The sequence below is a fragment of the Scyliorhinus torazame genome, chromosome 13 (genome assembly GCF_047496885.1).
Source record: "Scyliorhinus torazame isolate Kashiwa2021f chromosome 13, sScyTor2.1, whole genome shotgun sequence".
In the NCBI taxonomy this organism is placed as follows: domain Eukaryota; kingdom Metazoa; phylum Chordata; class Chondrichthyes; order Carcharhiniformes; family Scyliorhinidae; genus Scyliorhinus; species Scyliorhinus torazame.
In genome coordinates this window covers 210,506,206-210,522,626 of record NC_092719.1, presented here as the reverse complement: position 1 = coordinate 210,522,626, position 16,421 = coordinate 210,506,206, and the positions used below count along the sequence as shown (strand labels likewise).

The following is a 16,421-nucleotide window of genomic DNA, read 5'->3' as shown; positions in this document are numbered from 1 at the left end:
CGTTGAATGGGACTCTTTTTCCTTGGCAGTTGTGATGGGTATTTGGATTGTTGCACTTTGTGTAAGTTGATTGTTGAGGTGGTGTTGCAGGGCTGGTGTTACAGTGGAAAGGAGAAGTGAAGTTGGTAGAAACGCTGAGCAGGGAAAAGAAGGCAAGGCAAGTAATGGTTTAAGCGTGCTGAAAGTCAAGGGATGAGAATGTGAGGCAAAAGGCTGGGCAACTTGGCAGATAGCAAGGAAACGTAGCACCCTGTGCAATGCCGAAACCCGGGATTGAACCAGGGACCTTTAGATCTTCAGTCTAACGCTCTCCCAACTGAGCTATTTCGGCTGCTGAAAAACCCAATTGAAGTGACGATCGTTCAAAACTGAGATGACGAGCAATTTCTTCAGCCAGAGTGTGGTCAATCTCTTGAACAATTGTCGCCAAAGCTGTGGAAACAAATCACTGGGTGTCTTTAAGCCACAAATAGATATCTTCTTGCTTAATCAGGGATCAGCGTTATGGGGAGAAGGCAGCAAAATGAGGATGAGACACATATCAACCATCATTCAATGGCAGGGCACACTCCATGGACTGCATGGCCTAAATGTGTTGCGATGTCTTTTGGTCTGATGCCAGATCCATGCCCAATATTCTCCCCAAATGTGCACTTCCCACCGCCTACGATCAGGTTTCCGCCTTGCCCAAAGCACCAACAATCCCATAGCTAAACGTTCAATGGGACTCTTTTTCCTTGGCAGTTGTGATTGGTATTTGGATTGTTGCACTTTGTGTAAGTTGATTGTTGAGGTGGTGTTGCAGGGCTGGTGTTACAGTGGAAAGGAGAAGTGAAGTTGGTAGAAACGCTGAGCAGGGAAAAGAAGGCAAGGCAAGTAATGGTTTAAGCGTGCTGAAAGTCAAGGGATGAGAATGTGAGGCAAAAGGCTGGGCAACTTGGCAGATAGCAAGGAAATGTAGCACCCTGTGCAATGCCGAAACCCGGGATTGAACCAGGGACCTTTAGATCTTCAGTCTAACGCTCTCCCAACTGAGCTATTTCGGCTGCTGAAAAACCCAATTGAAGTGACGATCGTTCAAAACTGAGATGACGAGCAATTTCTTCAGCCAGAGTGTGGTCAATCTCTTGAACAATTGTCGCCAAAGCTGTGGAAACAAATCACTGGGTGTCTTTAAGCCACAAATAGATATCTTCTTGCTTAATCAGGGATCAGCGTTATGGGGAGAAGGCAGCAAAATGAGGATGAGACACATATCAACCATCATTCAATGGCAGGGCACACTCCATGGACTGCATGGCCTAAATGTGTTGCGATGTCTTTTGGTCTGATGCCAGATCCATGCCCAATATTCTCCCCCAAATGTGCACTTCCCATCGCCTTTGATCAGGTTTCCGCCTTGCCCAAAGCACCAACAATCCCATAGCTAAACGTTGAATGGGACTCTTTTTCCTTGGCAGTTGTGATGGGTATTTGGATTGTTGCACTTTGTGTAAGTTGATTGTTGAGGTGGTGTTGCAGGGCTGGTGTTACAGTGGAAAGGAGAAGTGAAGTTGGTAGAAACGCTGAGCAGGGAAAAGAAGGCAAGGCAAGTAATGGTTTAAGCGTGCTGAAAGTCAAGGGATGAGAATGTGAGGCAAAAGGCTGGGCGACTTGGCAGATAGCAAGGAAATGTAGCACCCTGTGCAATGCCGAAACCCGGGATTGAACCAGGGACCTTTAGATCTTCAGTCTAACGCTCTCCCAACTGAGCTATTTCGGCTGCTGAAAAACCCAATTGAAGTGACGATCGTTCAAAACTGAGATGACGAGCAATTTCTTCAGCCAGAGTGTGGTCAATCTCTTGAACAATTGTCGCCAAAGCTGTGGAAACAAATCACTGGGTGTCTTTAAGCCACAAATAGATATCTTCTTGCTTAATCAGGGATCAGCGTTATGGGGAGAAGGCAGCAAAATGAGGATGAGACACATATCAACCATCATTCAATGGCAGGGCACACTCCATGGACTGCCTGGCCTAAATGTGTTGCGATGTCTTTTGGTCTGATGCCAGATCCATGCCCAATATTCTCCCCAAATGTGCACTTCCCACCGCCTACGATCAGGTTTCCGCCTTGCCCAAAGCACCAACAATCCCATAGCTAAACGTTGAATGGGACTCTTTTTCCTTGGCAGTTGTGATGGGTATTTGGATTGTTGCACTTTGTGTAAGTTGATTGTTGAGGTGGTGTTGCAGGGCTGGTGTTACAGTGGAAAGGAGAAGTGAAGTTGGTAGAAACGCTGAGCAGGGAAAAGAAGGCAAGGCAAGTAATGGTTTAAGCGTGCTGAAAGTCAAGGGATGAGAATGTGAGGCAAAAGGCTGGGCGACTTGGCAGATAGCAAGGAAATGTAGCACCCTGTGCAATGCCGAAACCCGGGATTGAACCAGGGACCTTTAGATCTTCAGTCGAACGCTCTCCCAACTGAGCTATTTCGGCTGCTGAAAAACCCAATTGAAGTGACGATCGTTCAAAACTGAGATGACGAGCAATTTCTTCAGCCAGAGTGTGGTCAATCTCTTGAACAATTGTCGCCAAAGCTGTGGAAACAAATCACTGGGTGTCTTTAAGCCACAAATAGATATCTTCTTGCTTAATCAGGGATCAGCGTTATGGGGAGAAGGCAGCAAAATGAGGATGAGACACATATCAACCATCATTCAATGGCAGGGCACACTCCATGGACTGCATGGCCTAAATGTGTTGCGATGTCTTTTGGTCTGATGCCAGATCCATGCCCAATATTCTCCCCCAAATGTGCACTTCCCATCGCCTTTGATCAGGTTTCCGCCTTGCCCAAAGCACCAACAATCCCATAGCTAAACGTTGAATGGGACTCTTTTTCCTTGGCAGTTGTGATGGGTATTTGGATTGTTGCACTTTGTGTAAGTTGATTGTTGAGGTGGTGTTGCAGGGCTGGTGTTACAGTGGAAAGGAGAAGTGAAGTTGGTAGAAACGCTGAGCAGGGAAAAGAAGGCAAGGCAAGTAATGGTTTAAGCATGCTGAAAGTCAAAGGATGAGAATGTGAGGCAAAAGGCTGGGCAACTTGGCAGATAGCAAGGAAATGTAGCACCCTGTGCAATGCCGAAACCCGGGATTGAACCAGGGACCTTTAGATCTTCAGTCTAACGCTCTCCCAACTGAGCTATTTCGGCTGCTGAAAAACCCAATTGAAGTGACGATCGTTCAAAACTGAGATGACGAGCAATTTCTTCAGCCAGAGTGTGGTCAATCTCTTGAACAATTGTCGCCAAAGCTGTGGAAACAAATCACTGGGTGTCTTTAAGCCACAAATAGATATCTTCTTGCTTAATCAGGGATCAGCGTTATGGGGAGAAGGCAGCAAAATGAGGATGAGACACATATCAACCATCATTCAATGGCAGGGCACACTCCATGGACTGCCTGGCCTAAATGTGTTGCGATGTCTTTTGGTCTGATGCCAGATCCATGCCCAATATTCTCCCCCAAATGTGCACTTCCCATCGCCTACGATCAGGTTTCCGCCTTGCCCAAAGCACCAACAATCCCATAGCTAAACGTTGAATGGGACTCTTTTTCCTTGGCAGTTGTGATGGGTATTTGGATTGTTGCACTTTGTGTAAGTTGATTGTTGAGGTGGTGTTGCAGGGCTGGTGTTACAGTGGAAAGGAGAAGTGAAGTTGGTAGAAACGCTGAGCAGGGAAAAGAAGGCAAGGCAAGTAATGGTTTAAGCGTGCTGAAAGTCAAGGGATGAGAATGTGAGGCAAAAGGCTGGGCGACTTGGCAGATAGCAAGGAAATGTAGCACCCTGTGCAATGCCGAAACCCGGGATTGAACCAGGGACCTTTAGATCTTCAGTCTAACGCTCTCCCAACTGAGCTATTTCGGCTGCTGAAAAACCCAATTGAAGTGACGATCGTTCAAAACTGAGATGACGAGCAATTTCTTCAGCCAGAGTGTGGTCAATCTCTTGAACAATTGTCGCCAAAGCTGTGGAAACAAATCACTGGGTGTCTTTAAGCCACAAATAGATATCTTCTTGCTTAATCAGGGATCAGCGTTATGGGGAGAAGGCAGCAAAATGAGGATGAGACACATATCAACCATCATTCAATGGCAGGGCACACTCCATGGACTGCATGGCCTAAATGTGTTGCGATGTCTTTTGGTCTGATGCCAGATCCATGCCCAATATTCTCCCCCAAATGTGCACTTCCCATCGCCTTTGATCAGGTTTCCGCCTTGCCCAAAGCACCAACAATCCCATAGCTAAACGTTGAATGGGACTCTTTTTCCTTGGCAGTTGTGATTGGTATTTGGATTGTTGCACTTTGTGTAAGTTGATTGTTGAGGTGGTGTTGCAGGGCTGGTGTTACAGTGGAAAGGAATAGTGAAGTTGGTAGAAACGCTGAGCAGGGAAAAGAAGGCAAGGCAAGTAATGGTTTAAGCATGCTGAAAGTCAAAGGATGAGAATGTGAGGCAAAAGGCTGGGCGACTTGGCACATAGCAAGAAAATGTAGCACCCTGTGCAATGCCGAAACCCGGGATTGAACCAGGGACCTTTAGATCTTCAGTCTAACGCTCTCCCAACTGAGCTATTTCGGCTGCTGAAAAACCCAATTGAAGTGACGATCGTTCAAAACTGAGATGACGAGCAATTTCTTCAGCCAGAGTGTGGTCAATCTCTTGAACAATTGTCGCCAAAGCTGTGGAAACAAATCACTGGGTGTCTTTAAGCCACAAATAGATATCTTCTTGCTTAATCAGGGATCAGCGTTATGGGGAGAAGGCAGCAAAATGAGGATGAGACACATATCAACCATCATTCAATGGCAGGGCACACTCCATGGACTGCATGGCCTAAATGTGTTGCGATGTCTTTTGGTCTGATGCCAGATCCATGCCCAATATTCTCCCCAAATGTGCACTTCCCACCGCCTACGATCAGGTTTCCGCCTTGCCCAAAGCACCAACAATCCCTTAGCTAAACGTTGAATGGGACTCTTTTTCCTTGGCAGTTGTGATGGGTATTTGGATTGTTGCACTTTGTGTAAGTTGATTGTTGAGGTGGTGTTGCAGGGCTGGTGTTACAGTGGAAAGGAGAAGTGAAGTTGGTAGAAACGCTGAGCAGGGAAAAGAAGGCAAGGCAAGTAATGGTTTAAGCGTGCTGAAAGTCAAGGGATGAGAATGTGAGGCAAAAGGCTGGGCGACTTGGCAGATAGCAAGGAAATGTAGCACCCTGTGCAATGCCGAAACCCGGGATTGAACCAGGGACCTTTAGATCTTCAGTCTAACGCTCTCCCAACTGAGCTATTTCGGCTGCTGAAAAACCCAATTGAAGTGACGATCGTTGAAAACTGAGATGACGAGCAATTTCTTCAGCCAGAGTGTGGTCAATCTCTTGAGCAATTGTCGCCAAAGCTGTGGAAACAAATCACTGGGTGCCTTTAAGCCACAAATAGATATCTTCTTGCTTAATCAGGGATCAGCGTTATGGGGAGAAGGCAGCAAAATGAGGATGAGACACATATCAGCCATCATTCAATGGCAGAGCACACTCCATGGACTGCATGGCCTAAATGTGTTGCGATGTCTTTTGGTCTGATGCCAGATCCATGCCCAATATTCTCCCCCAAATGTGCACTTCCCATCGCCTACGATCAGGTTTCCGCCTTGCCCAAAGCACCAACAATCCCATAGCTAAACGTTGAATGGGACTCTTTTTCCTTGGCAGTTGTGATGGGTATTTGGATTGTTGCACTTTGTGTAAGTTGATTGTTGAGGTGGTGTTGCAGGGCTGGTGTTACAGTGGAAAGGAGAAGTGAAGTTGGTAGAAACGCTGAGCAGGGAAAAGAAGGCAAGGCAAGTAATGGTTTAAGCATGCTGAAAGTCAAAGGAGGAGAATGTGAGGCAAAAGGCTGGGCAACTTGGCACATAGCAAGGAAATGTAGCACCCGGTACAATGCCGAAACCCGGGATTGAACCAGGGACCTTTAGATCTTCAGTCTAACGCTCTCCCAACTGAGCTATTTCGGCTGCTGAAAAACACAATTGAAGTGACGATTGTTCAAAACTGAGATGACGAGCAATTTCTTCAGCCAGAGTGTGGTCAATCTCTTGAACAATTGTCGCCAAAGCTGTGGAAACAAATCACTGGGTGTCTTTAAGCCACAAATAGATATCTTCTTGCGTAATCAGGGATCAGCGTTATGGGGAGAAGGCAGCAAAATGAGGATGAGACACATATCAACCATCATTCAATGGCAGGGCATACTCCATGGACTGCCTGGCCTAAATGTGTTGCGATGTCTTTTGGTCTGATGCCAGATCCATGCCCAATATTCTCCCCAAATGTGCACTTCCCACCGCCTACGATCAGGTTTCCGCCTTGCCCAAAGCACCAACAATCCCATAGCTAAACGTTGAATGGGACTCTTTTTCCTTGGCAGTTGTGATGGGTATTTGGATTGTTGCACTTTGTGTAAGTTGATTGTTGAGGTGGTGTTGCAGGGCTGGTGTTACAGTGGAAAGGAGAAGTGAAGTTGGTAGAAACGCTGAGCAGGGAAAAGAAGGCAAGGCAAGTAATGGTTTAAGCGTGCTGAAAGTCAAGGGATGAGAATGTGAGGCAAAAGGCTGGGCGACTTGGCAGATAGCAAGGAAATGTAGCACCCTGTGCAATGCCGAAACCCAGGATTGAACCAGGGACCTTTAGATCTTCAGTCGAACGCTCTCCCAACTGAGCTATTTCGGCTGCTGAAAAACCCAATTGAAGTGACGATCGTTCAAAACTGAGATGACGAGCAATTTCTTCAGCCAGAGTGTGGTCAATCTCTTGAACAATTGTCGCCAAAGCTGTGGAAACAAATCACTGGGTGTCTTTAAGCCACAAATAGATATCTTCTTGCTTAATCAGGGATCAGCGTTATGGGGAGAAGGCAGCAAAATGAGGATGAGACACATATCAACCATCATTCAATGGCAGGGCACACTCCATGGACTGCATGGCCTAAATGTGTTGCGATGTCTTTTGGTCTGATGCCAGATCCATGCCCAATATTCTCCCCCAAATGTGCACTTCCCATCGCCTACGATCAGGTTTCCGCCTTGCCCAAAGCACCAACAATCCCATAGCTAAACGTTGAATGGGACTCTTTTTCCTTGGCAGTTGTGATGGGTATTTGGATTGTTGCACTTTGTGTAAGTTGATTGTTGAGGTGGTGTTGCAGGGCTGGTGTTACAGTGGAAAGGAGAAGTGAAGTTGGTAGAAACGCTGAGCAGGGAAAAGAAGGCAAGGCAAGTAATGGTTTAAGCGTGCTGAAAGTCAAGGGATGAGAATGTGAGGCAAAAGGCTGGGCGACTTGGCAGATAGCAAGGAAATGTAGCACCCTGTGCAATGCCGAAACCCGGGATTGAACCAGGGACCTTTAGATCTTCAGTCTAACGCTCTCCCAACTGAGCTATTTCGGCTGCTGAAAAACCCAATTGAAGTGACGATCGTTCAAAACTGAGATGACGAGCAATTTCTTCAGCCAGAGTGTGGTCAATCTCTTGAACAATTGTCGCCAAAGCTGTGGAAACAAATCACTGGGTGTCTTTAAGCCACAAATAGATATCTTCTTGCTTAATCAGGGATCAGCGTTATGGGGAGAAGGCAGCAAAATGAGGATGAGACACATATCAACCATCATTCAATGGCAGGGCACACTCCATGGACTGCATGGCCTAAATGTGTTGCGATGTCTTTTGGTCTGATGCCAGATCCATGCCCAATATTCTCCCCCAAATGTGCACTTCCCATCGCCTTTGATCAGGTTTCCGCCTTGCCCAAAGCACCAACAATCCCATAGCTAAACGTTGAATGGGACTCTTTTTCCTTGGCAGTTGTGATTGGTATTTGGATTGTTGCACTTTGTGTAAGTTGATTGTTGAGGTGGTGTTGCAGGGCTGGTGTTACAGTGGAAAGGAATAGTGAAGTTGGTAGAAACGCTGAGCAGGGAAAAGAAGGCAAGGCAAGTAATGGTTTAAGCATGCTGAAAGTCAAAGGATGAGAATGTGAGGCAAAAGGCTGGGCGACTTGGCACATAGCAAGAAAATGTAGCACCCTGTGCAATGCCGAAACCCGGGATTGAACCAGGGACCTTTAGATCTTCAGTCTAACGCTCTCCCAACTGAGCTATTTCGGCTGCTGAAAAACCCAATTGAAGTGACGATCGTTCAAAACTGAGATGACGAGCAATTTCTTCAGCCAGAGTGTGGTCAATCTCTTGAACAATTGTCGCCAAAGCTGTGGAAACAAATCACTGGGTGTCTTTAAGCCACAAATAGATATCTTCTTGCTTAATCAGGGATCAGCGTTATGGGGAGAAGGCAGCAAAATGAGGATGAGACACATATCAACCATCATTCAATGGCAGGGCACACTCCATGGACTGCATGGCCTAAATGTGTTGCGATGTCTTTTGGTCTGATGCCAGATCCATGCCCAATATTCTCCCCAAATGTGCACTTCCCACCGCCTACGATCAGGTTTCCGCCTTGCCCAAAGCACCAACAATCCCTTAGCTAAACGTTGAATGGGACTCTTTTTCCTTGGCAGTTGTGATGGGTATTTGGATTGTTGCACTTTGTGTAAGTTGATTGTTGAGGTGGTGTTGCAGGGCTGGTGTTACAGTGGAAAGGAGAAGTGAAGTTGGTAGAAACGCTGAGCAGGGAAAAGAAGGCAAGGCAAGTAATGGTTTAAGCGTGCTGAAAGTCAAGGGATGAGAATGTGAGGCAAAAGGCTGGGCAACTTGGCAGATAGCAAGGAAATGTAGCACCCTGTGCAATGCCGAAACCCGGGATTGAACCAGGGACCTTTAGATCTTCAGTCTAACGCTCTCCCAACTGAGCTATTTCGGCTGCTGAAAAACCCAATTGAAGTGACGATCGTTGAAAACTGAGATGACGAGCAATTTCTTCAGCCAGAGTGTGGTCAATCTCTTGAGCAATTGTCGCCAAAGCTGTGGAAACAAATCACTGGGTGCCTTTAAGCCACAAATAGATATCTTCTTGCTTAATCAGGGATCAGCGTTATGGGGAGAAGGCAGCAAAATGAGGATGAGACACATATCAGCCATCATTCAATGGCAGAGCACACTCCATGGACTGCATGGCCTCCTGAGGTGGTGTTGCAGGACGGGTGTTGCGATGTCTTTTGGTCTGATGCCAGATCCATGCCCAATATTCTCCCCCAAATGTGCACTTCCCATCGCCTTTGATCAGGTTTCCGCCTTGCCCAAAGCACCAACAATCCCATAGCTAAACGTTGAATGGGACTCTTTTTCCTTGGCAGTTGTGATTGGTATTTGGATTGTTGCACTTTGTGTAAGTTGATTGTTGAGGTGGTGTTGCAGGGCTGGTGTTACAGTGGAAAGGAATAGTGAAGTTGGTAGAAACGCTGAGCAGGGAAAAGAAGGCAAGGCAAGTAATGGTTTAAGCATGCTGAAAGTCAAAGGATGAGAATGTGAGGCAAAAGGCTGGGCGACTTGGCACATAGCAAGAAAATGTAGCACCCTGTGCAATGCCGAAACCCGGGATTGAACCAGGGACCTTTAGATCTTCAGTCTAACGCTCTCCCAACTGAGCTATTTCGGCTGCTGAAAAACCCAATTGAAGTGACGATCGTTCAAAACTGAGATGACGAGCAATTTCTTCAGCCAGAGTGTGGTCAATCTCTTGAGCAATTGTCGCCAAAGCTGTGGAAACAAATCACTGGGTGCCTTTAAGCCACAAATAGATATCTTCTTGCTTAATCAGGGATCAGCGTTATGGGGAGAAGGCAGCAAAATGAGGATGAGACACATATCAGCCATCATTCAATGGCAGAGCACACTCCATGGACTGCATGGCCTCCTGAGGTGGTGTTGCAGGACGGGTGTTGCGATGTCTTTTGGTCTGATGCCAGATCCATGCCCAATATTCTCCCCAAATGTGCACTTCCCACCGCCTACGATCAGGTTTCCGCCTTGCCCAAAGCACCAACAATCCCATAGCTAAACGTTGAATGGGACTCTTTTTCCTTGGCAGTTGTGATTGGTATTTGGATTGTTGCACTTTGTGTAAGTTGATTGTTGAGGTGGTGTTGCAGGGCTGGTGTTACAGTGGAAAGGAATAGTGAAGTTGGTAGAAACGCTGAGCAGGGAAAAGAAGGCAAGGCAAGTAATGGTTTAAGCATGCTGAAAGTCAAAGGATGAGAATGTGAGGCAAAAGGCTGGGCGACTTGGCACATAGCAAGAAAATGTAGCACCCTGTGCAATGCCGAAACCCGGGATTGAACCAGGGACCTTTAGATCTTCAGTCTAACGCTCTCCCAACTGAGCTATTTCGGCTGCTGAAAAACCCAATTGAAGTGACGATCGTTCAAAACTGAGATGACGAGCAATTTCTTCAGCCAGAGTGTGGTCAATCTCTTGAACAATTGTCGCCAAAGCTGTGGAAACAAATCACTGGGTGTCTTTAAGCCACAAATAGATATCTTCTTGCTTAATCAGGGATCAGCGTTATGGGGAGAAGGCAGCAAAATGAGGATGAGACACATATCAACCATCATTCAATGGCAGGGCACACTCCATGGACTGCATGGCCTAAATGTGTTGCGATGTCTTTTGGTCTGATGCCAGATCCATGCCCAATATTCTCCCCCAAATGTGCACTTCCCATCGCCTTTGATCAGGTTTCCGCCTTGCCCAAAGCACCAACAATCCCATAGCTAAACGTTGAATGGGACTCTTTTTCCTTGGCAGTTGTGATGGGTATTTGGATTGTTGCACTTTGTGTAAGTTGATTGTTGAGGTGGTGTTGCAGGGCTGGTGTTACAGTGGAAAGGAGAAGTGAAGTTGGTAGAAACGCTGAGCAGGGAAAAGAAGGCAAGGCAAGTAATGGTTTAAGCATGCTGAAAGTCAAAGGATGAGAATGTGAGGCAAAAGGCTGGGCAACTTGGCAGATAGCAAGGAAATGTAGCACCCGGTGCAATGCCGAAACCCGGGATTGAACCAGGGACCTTTAGATCTTCAGTCTAACGCTCTCCCAACTGAGCTATTTCGGCTGCTGAAAAACCCAATTGAAGTGACGATCGTTCAAAACTGAGATGACGAGCAATTTCTTCAGCCAGAGTGTGGTCAATCTCTTGAGCAATTGTCGCCAAAGCTGTGGAAACAAATCACTGGGTGCCTTTAAGCCACAAATAGATATCTTCTTGCTTAATCAGGGATCAGCGTTATGGGGAGAAGGCAGCAAAATGAGGATGAGACACATATCAGCCATCATTCAATGGCAGAGCACACTCCATGGACTGCATGGCCTCCTGAGGTGGTGTTGCAGGACGGGTGTTGCGATGTCTTTTGGTCTGATGCCAGATCCATGCCCAATATTCTCCCCAAATGTGCACTTCCCACCGCCTACGATCAGGTTTCCGCCTTGCCCAAAGCACCAACAATCCCATAGCTAAACGTTGAATGGGACTCTTTTTCCTTGGCAGTTGTGATGGGTATTTGGATTGTTGCACTTTGTGTAAGTTGATTGTTGAGGTGGTGTTGCAGGGCTGGTGTTACAGTGGAAAGGAGAAGTGAAGTTGGTAGAAACGCTGAGCAGGGAAAAGAAGGCAAGGCAAGTAATGGTTTAAGCGTGCTGAAAGTCAAGGGATGAGAATGTGAGGCAAAAGGCTGGGCGACTTGGCAGATAGCAAGGAAATGTAGCACCCTGTGCAATGCCGAAACCCGGGATTGAACCAGGGACCTTTAGATCTTCAGTCTAACGCTCTCCCAACTGAGCTATTTCGGCTGCTGAAAAACCCAATTGAAGTGACGATCGTTCAAAACTGAGATGACGAGCAATTTCTTCAGCCAGAGTGTGGTCAATCTCTTGAACAATTGTCGCCAAAGCTGTGGAAACAAATCACTGGGTGTCTTTAAGCCACAAATAGATATCTTCTTGCTTAATCAGGGATCAGCGTTATGGGGAGAAGGCAGCAAAATGAGGATGAGACACATATCAGCCATCATTCAATGGCAGGGCACACTCCATGGACTGCATGGCCTAAATGTGTTGCGATGTCTTTTGGTCTGATGCCAGATCCATGCCCAATATTCTCCCCCAAATGTGCACTTCCCATCGCCTTTGATCAGGTTTCCGCCTTGCCCAAAGCACCAACAATCCCATAGCTAAACGTTGAATGGGACTCTTTTTCCTTGGCAGTTGTGATGGGTATTTGGATTGTTGCACTTTGTGTAAGTTGATTGTTGAGGTGGTGTTGCAGGGCTGGTGTTACAGTGGAAAGGAGAAGTGGAGTTGGTAGAAACGCTGAGCAGGGAAAAGAAGGCAAGGCAAGTAATGGTTTAAGCGTGCTGAAAGTCAAGGGATGAGAATGTGAGGCAAAAGGCTGGGCGACTTGGCAGATAGCAAGGAAATGTAGCACCCGGTACAATGCCGAAACCCGGGATTGAACCAGGGACCTTTAGATCTTCAGTCTAACGCTCTCCCAACTGAGCTATTTCGGCTGCTGAAAAACCCAATTGAAGTGACGATCGTTGAAAACTGAGATGACGAGCAATTTCTTCAGCCAGAGTGTGGTCAATCTCTTGAACAATTGTCGCCAAAGCTGTGGAAACAAATCACTGGGTGTCTTTAAGCCACAAATAGATATCTTCTTGCTTAATCAGGGATCAGCGTTATGGGGAGAAGGCAGCAAAATGAGGATGAGACACATATCAGCCATCATTCAATGGCAGGGCACACTCCATGGACTGCATGGCCTAAATGTGTTGCGATGTCTTTTGGTCATATGCCAGATCCATGCCCAATATTCTCCCCCAAATGTGCACTTCCCATCGCCTTTGATCAGGTTTCCGCCTTGCCCAAAGCACCAACAATCCCATAGCTAAACGTTGAATGGGACTCTTTTTCCTTGGCAGTTGTGATGGGTATTTGGATTGTTGCACTTTGTGTAAGTTGATTGTTGAGGTGGTGTTGCAGGGCTGGTGTTGCAGTGGAAAGGAGAAGTGAAGTTGGTAGAAACGCTGAGCAGGGAAAAGAAGGCAAGGCAAGTAATGGTTTAAGCGTGCTGAAAGTCAAAGGATGAGAATGTGAGGCAAAAGGCTGGGCAACTTGGCACATAGCAAGGAAATGTAGCACCCTGTGCAATGCCGAAACCCGGGATTGAACCAGTGACCTTTAGATCTTCAGTCTAACGCTCTCCCAACTGAGCTATTTCGGCTGCTGAAAAACCCAATTGAAGTGACGATCGTTGAAAACTGAGATGACAAGCAATTTCTTCAGCCAGAGTGTGGTCAATCTCTTGAACAATTGTCGCCAAAGCTGTGGAAACAAATCACTGGGTGTCTTTAAGCCACAAATAGATATCTTCTTGCTTAATCAGGGATCAGCGTTATGGGGAGAAGGCAGCAAAATGAGGATGAGACACATATCAGCCATCATTCAATGGCAGAGCACACTCCATGGACTGCATGGCCTCCTGAGGTGGTGTTGCAGGACGGGTGTTGCGATGTCTTTTGGTCTGATGCCAGATCCATGCCCAATATTCTCCCCAAATGTGCACTTCCCACCGCCTACGATCAGGTTTCCGCCTTGCCCAAAGCACCAACAATCCCATAGCTAAACGTTGAATGGGACTCTTTTTCCTTGGCAGTTGTGATGGGTATTTGGATTGTTGCACTTTGTGTAAGTTGATTGTTGAGGTGGTGTTGAAGGGCTGGTGTTACAGTGGAAAGGAGAAGTGAAGTTGGTAGAAACGCTGAGCAGGGAAAAGAAGGCAAGGCAAGTAATGGTTTAAGCGTGCTGAAAGTCAAAGGATGAGAATGTGAGGCAAAAGGCTGGGCGACTTGGCACATAGCAAGAAAATGTAGCACCCTGTGCAATGCCGAAACCCGGGATTGAACCAGGGACCTTTAGATCTTCAGTCTAACGCTCTCCCAACTGAGCTATTTCGGCTGCTGAAAAACCCAATTGAAGTGACGATCGTTCAAAACTGAGATGACGAGCAATTTCTTCAGCCAGAGTGTGGTCAATCTCTTGAACAATTGTCGCCAAAGCTGTGGAAACAAATCACTGGGTGTCTTTAAGCCACAAATAGATATCTTCTTGCTTAATCAGGGATCAGCGTTATGGGGAGAAGGCAGCAAAATGAGGATGAGACACATATCAACCATCATTCAATGGCAGGGCACACTCCATGGACTGCATGGCCTAAATGTGTTGCGATGTCTTTTGGTCTGATGCCAGATCCATGCCCAATATTCTCCCCCAAATGTGCACTTCCCATCGCCTTTGATCAGGTTTCCGCCTTGCCCAAAGCACCAACAATCCCATAGCTAAACGTTGAATGGGACTCTTTTTCCTTGGCAGTTGTGATGGGTATTTGGATTGTTGCACTTTGTGTAAGTTGATTGTTGAGGTGGTGTTGCAGGGCTGGTGTTACAGTGGAAAGGAGAAGTGAAGTTGGTAGAAACGCTGAGCAGGGAAAAGAAGGCAAGGCAAGTAATGGTTTAAGCATGCTGAAAGTCAAAGGATGAGAATGTGAGGCAAAAGGCTGGGCAACTTGGCAGATAGCAAGGAAATGTAGCACCCGGTGCAATGCCGAAACCCGGGATTGAACCAGGGACCTTTAGATCTTCAGTCTAACGCTCTCCCAACTGAGCTATTTCGGCTGCTGAAAAACCCAATTGAAGTGACGATCGTTCAAAACTGAGATGACGAGCAATTTCTTCAGCCAGAGTGTGGTCAATCTCTTGAGCAATTGTCGCCAAAGCTGTGGAAACAAATCACTGGGTGCCTTTAAGCCACAAATAGATATCTTCTTGCTTAATCAGGGATCAGCGTTATGGGGAGAAGGCAGCAAAATGAGGATGAGACACATATCAGCCATCATTCAATGGCAGAGCACACTCCATGGACTGCATGGCCTCCTGAGGTGGTGTTGCAGGACGGGTGTTGCGATGTCTTTTGGTCTGATGCCAGATCCATGCCCAATATTCTCCCCAAATGTGCACTTCCCACCGCCTACGATCAGGTTTCCGCCTTGCCCAAAGCACCAACAATCCCATAGCTAAACGTTGAATGGGACTCTTTTTCCTTGGCAGTTGTGATGGGTATTTGGATTGTTGCACTTTGTGTAAGTTGATTGTTGAGGTGGTGTTGCAGGGCTGGTGTTACAGTGGAAAGGAGAAGTGAAGTTGGTAGAAACGCTGAGCAGGGAAAAGAAGGCAAGGCAAGTAATGGTTTAAGCGTGCTGAAAGTCAAGGGATGAGAATGTGAGGCAAAAGGCTGGGCGACTTGGCAGATAGCAAGGAAATGTAGCACCCTGTGCAATGCCGAAACCCGGGATTGAACCAGGGACCTTTAGATCTTCAGTCTAACGCTCTCCCAACTGAGCTATTTCGGCTGCTGAAAAACCCAATTGAAGTGACGATCGTTCAAAACTGAGATGACGAGCAATTTCTTCAGCCAGAGTGTGGTCAATCTCTTGAACAATTGTCGCCAAAGCTGTGGAAACAAATCACTGGGTGTCTTTAAGCCACAAATAGATATCTTCTTGCTTAATCAGGGATCAGCGTTATGGGGAGAAGGCAGCAAAATGAGGATGAGACACATATCAGCCATCATTCAATGGCAGGGCACACTCCATGGACTGCATGGCCTAAATGTGTTGCGATGTCTTTTGGTCATATGCCAGATCCATGCCCAATATTCTCCCCCAAATGTGCACTTCCCATCGCCTTTGATCAGGTTTCCGCCTTGCCCAAAGCACCAACAATCCCATAGCTAAACGTTGAATGGGACTCTTTTTCCTTGGCAGTTGTGATGGGTATTTGGATTGTTGCACTTTGTGTAAGTTGATTGTTGAGGTGGTGTTGCAGGGCTGGTGTTACAGTGGAAAGGAGAAGTGGAGTTGGTAGAAACGCTGAGCAGGGAAAAGAAGGCAAGGCAAGTAATGGTTTAAGCGTGCTGAAAGTCAAGGGATGAGAATGTGAGGCAAAAGGCTGGGCGACTTGGCAGATAGCAAGGAAATGTAGCACCCGGTACAATGCCGAAACCCGGGATTGAACCAGGGACCTTTAGATCTTCAGTCTAACGCTCTCCCAACTGAGCTATTTCGGCTGCTGAAAAACCCAATTGAAGTGACGATCGTTGAAAACTGAGATGACGAGCAATTTCTTCAGCCAGAGTGTGGTCAATCTCTTGAACAATTGTCGCCAAAGCTGTGGAAACAAATCACTGGGTGTCTTTAAGCCACAAATAGATATCTTCTTGCTTAATCAGGGATCAGCGTTATGGGGAGAAGGCAGCAAAATGAGGATGAGACACATATCAGCCATCATTCAATGGCAGGGCACACTCCATGGACTGCAT

General features: G+C 46.8%; 23 non-coding genes across 23 annotated transcripts; all 23 read right to left on the bottom strand.

Moving 5' to 3' along the window:
- Positions 1-258: 258 nt before the first annotated feature.
- Positions 259-331, bottom strand: trnaf-gaa (transfer RNA phenylalanine (anticodon GAA)). The gene has a single exon. It is a non-coding gene; the product is annotated as a tRNA-Phe (tRNA).
- A 642-nt stretch (positions 332-973) lies between these two features.
- Positions 974-1,046, bottom strand: trnaf-gaa (transfer RNA phenylalanine (anticodon GAA)). The gene has a single exon. It is a non-coding gene; the product is annotated as a tRNA-Phe (tRNA).
- Positions 1,047-1,689: 643 nt separating this feature from the next.
- Positions 1,690-1,762, bottom strand: trnaf-gaa (transfer RNA phenylalanine (anticodon GAA)). Its single transcript has one exon. It is a non-coding gene; the product is annotated as a tRNA-Phe (tRNA).
- Positions 1,763-2,404: 642 nt separating this feature from the next.
- Positions 2,405-2,477, bottom strand: trnaf-gaa (transfer RNA phenylalanine (anticodon GAA)). Its single transcript has one exon. It is a non-coding gene; the product is annotated as a tRNA-Phe (tRNA).
- Positions 2,478-3,120: 643 nt separating this feature from the next.
- On the bottom strand, positions 3,121-3,193 carry trnaf-gaa (transfer RNA phenylalanine (anticodon GAA)). Its single transcript has one exon. It is a non-coding gene; the product is annotated as a tRNA-Phe (tRNA).
- Positions 3,194-3,836: 643 nt separating this feature from the next.
- On the bottom strand, positions 3,837-3,909 carry trnaf-gaa (transfer RNA phenylalanine (anticodon GAA)). The gene has a single exon. It is a non-coding gene; the product is annotated as a tRNA-Phe (tRNA).
- A 643-nt stretch (positions 3,910-4,552) lies between these two features.
- Positions 4,553-4,625, bottom strand: trnaf-gaa (transfer RNA phenylalanine (anticodon GAA)). Its single transcript has one exon. It is a non-coding gene; the product is annotated as a tRNA-Phe (tRNA).
- A 642-nt stretch (positions 4,626-5,267) lies between these two features.
- On the bottom strand, positions 5,268-5,340 carry trnaf-gaa (transfer RNA phenylalanine (anticodon GAA)). Its single transcript has one exon. It is a non-coding gene; the product is annotated as a tRNA-Phe (tRNA).
- Positions 5,341-5,983: 643 nt separating this feature from the next.
- On the bottom strand, positions 5,984-6,056 carry trnaf-gaa (transfer RNA phenylalanine (anticodon GAA)). The gene has a single exon. It is a non-coding gene; the product is annotated as a tRNA-Phe (tRNA).
- Positions 6,057-6,698: 642 nt separating this feature from the next.
- trnaf-gaa (transfer RNA phenylalanine (anticodon GAA)) lies at positions 6,699-6,771 on the bottom strand. Its single transcript has one exon. It is a non-coding gene; the product is annotated as a tRNA-Phe (tRNA).
- Positions 6,772-7,414: 643 nt separating this feature from the next.
- On the bottom strand, positions 7,415-7,487 carry trnaf-gaa (transfer RNA phenylalanine (anticodon GAA)). The gene has a single exon. It is a non-coding gene; the product is annotated as a tRNA-Phe (tRNA).
- A 643-nt stretch (positions 7,488-8,130) lies between these two features.
- On the bottom strand, positions 8,131-8,203 carry trnaf-gaa (transfer RNA phenylalanine (anticodon GAA)). Its single transcript has one exon. It is a non-coding gene; the product is annotated as a tRNA-Phe (tRNA).
- A 642-nt stretch (positions 8,204-8,845) lies between these two features.
- Positions 8,846-8,918, bottom strand: trnaf-gaa (transfer RNA phenylalanine (anticodon GAA)). The gene has a single exon. It is a non-coding gene; the product is annotated as a tRNA-Phe (tRNA).
- A 662-nt stretch (positions 8,919-9,580) lies between these two features.
- trnaf-gaa (transfer RNA phenylalanine (anticodon GAA)) lies at positions 9,581-9,653 on the bottom strand. The gene has a single exon. It is a non-coding gene; the product is annotated as a tRNA-Phe (tRNA).
- A 661-nt stretch (positions 9,654-10,314) lies between these two features.
- Positions 10,315-10,387, bottom strand: trnaf-gaa (transfer RNA phenylalanine (anticodon GAA)). Its single transcript has one exon. It is a non-coding gene; the product is annotated as a tRNA-Phe (tRNA).
- Positions 10,388-11,030: 643 nt separating this feature from the next.
- On the bottom strand, positions 11,031-11,103 carry trnaf-gaa (transfer RNA phenylalanine (anticodon GAA)). The gene has a single exon. It is a non-coding gene; the product is annotated as a tRNA-Phe (tRNA).
- Positions 11,104-11,764: 661 nt separating this feature from the next.
- trnaf-gaa (transfer RNA phenylalanine (anticodon GAA)) lies at positions 11,765-11,837 on the bottom strand. Its single transcript has one exon. It is a non-coding gene; the product is annotated as a tRNA-Phe (tRNA).
- Positions 11,838-12,480: 643 nt separating this feature from the next.
- trnaf-gaa (transfer RNA phenylalanine (anticodon GAA)) lies at positions 12,481-12,553 on the bottom strand. Its single transcript has one exon. It is a non-coding gene; the product is annotated as a tRNA-Phe (tRNA).
- A 643-nt stretch (positions 12,554-13,196) lies between these two features.
- On the bottom strand, positions 13,197-13,269 carry trnaf-gaa (transfer RNA phenylalanine (anticodon GAA)). Its single transcript has one exon. It is a non-coding gene; the product is annotated as a tRNA-Phe (tRNA).
- A 661-nt stretch (positions 13,270-13,930) lies between these two features.
- On the bottom strand, positions 13,931-14,003 carry trnaf-gaa (transfer RNA phenylalanine (anticodon GAA)). Its single transcript has one exon. It is a non-coding gene; the product is annotated as a tRNA-Phe (tRNA).
- A 643-nt stretch (positions 14,004-14,646) lies between these two features.
- trnaf-gaa (transfer RNA phenylalanine (anticodon GAA)) lies at positions 14,647-14,719 on the bottom strand. The gene has a single exon. It is a non-coding gene; the product is annotated as a tRNA-Phe (tRNA).
- A 661-nt stretch (positions 14,720-15,380) lies between these two features.
- trnaf-gaa (transfer RNA phenylalanine (anticodon GAA)) lies at positions 15,381-15,453 on the bottom strand. The gene has a single exon. It is a non-coding gene; the product is annotated as a tRNA-Phe (tRNA).
- A 643-nt stretch (positions 15,454-16,096) lies between these two features.
- On the bottom strand, positions 16,097-16,169 carry trnaf-gaa (transfer RNA phenylalanine (anticodon GAA)). Its single transcript has one exon. It is a non-coding gene; the product is annotated as a tRNA-Phe (tRNA).
- Positions 16,170-16,421: the final 252 nt, after the last annotated feature.